Source organism: Magnolia sinica, chromosome 1 (assembly GCF_029962835.1).
Source record: "Magnolia sinica isolate HGM2019 chromosome 1, MsV1, whole genome shotgun sequence".
Classification (NCBI taxonomy): Eukaryota; Viridiplantae; Streptophyta; class Magnoliopsida; order Magnoliales; family Magnoliaceae; genus Magnolia; species Magnolia sinica.
In genome coordinates, this window is record NC_080573.1 from 138385922 (window position 1) to 138387275 (window position 1354).

Here is a 1354-nt window from a genome sequence, read left to right on the forward strand (position 1 = left end):
GAAGTGGCAATATTGAAAGAAATGGCATCTTCCCATTCAACACGGCAGTGGTATACATGGGGCCAATCAGCACATTTCTTGGGTTGACTTCCACAGAGCGCACAACTACACTTAGCATACATCTATACACATTGGCAAAATAAACTGCAAGAGCCTTTTTTTTGAAAGGTGTAATAAAATACAATAGCTTTTCTCAAAAGATGTCAGAACAAAATCGCGAGCATACCTACGCACATTTGACATTTAGCAAAACAATTAGCTTTTTCACAAGACCTCTTGTCACAAATAGCTTGGTCTAATTAAAATACCATCATCCTGAATAGCCTGGTCTAATTAAAATACCATCATCCTGAATAGCTTGGTCTAATTAGAATATGATGCAACATGTATGTATCTTGGAGCTGAGCAAACTACAAACATAGACTGTTGAATAGTTTGAAAAAGAAAAGAAAAGATATGAAAACCATCATCCTAAATAAAACCATAGTGAAGGTAAAGGACATTCTGTTAGCAATATAAAGATGGAAATGGGCATGGAGCTTCAAAACATTCTGTTGATTCTCCCTTGCTAATGGAAAATCAGTAACCTGCATTGCCAGAAAAACATGAAAGAACACCACCAAGAAATCATTTTTAGAAAGAAGAAGAAAACACACGCACGCATGCAACTAGCTCAGGCAAGTAGTTAGTATATGACAGACCATTCCTTCCATCTACAACATAAGTTGGCCACCCCATTGTTGCTTCAGCTTAGTTAAAAGGCTTTGTTCATGGTTAACATTCATGCTCCTGTCAAACAACAAAAGATAATCCAGAAACCTTCCTTGACTAAGAAAATCATTTACTATAATCTAAATCATTGAAAAGTCTTTCAGGAGGGACAACCTTTTGCATTTTGACAGTTAAAAAGTTCAAACGTTCAGATTTCACAATTCTCTGCTTATTCTTTAGTAATTCACATGCCTGAAACAGATTTAGCAAACCATATTATCTTTGATTTTTTACCTTCATTACAGTTTCTTCCTTCCACATATCAAATCCCTTGAAGAAAGACCTTGAAGAAGTACCTAATACATACATTAAAAAATAATAATAATAATTTAAAAATCAATGTACAAATAAGCCCAATTCAAATGAATGAAAGCCAAAATAAAAATAAAAAGTCAACGAACTGTCAACCTGAAACATATTCGAACAGCCTTGGGTTAGCTTTGATGGGAATAAGGCCCAACCTATTGGCTAGGACTTCATCTTGGACCACGATGTGTTGTCTACACCAACCATTCAATGCAACAAAAAACAACTGAGCCAACCATCTCAAAAGGTGGTTATAAACAAAAAGGAAAAGTCATGT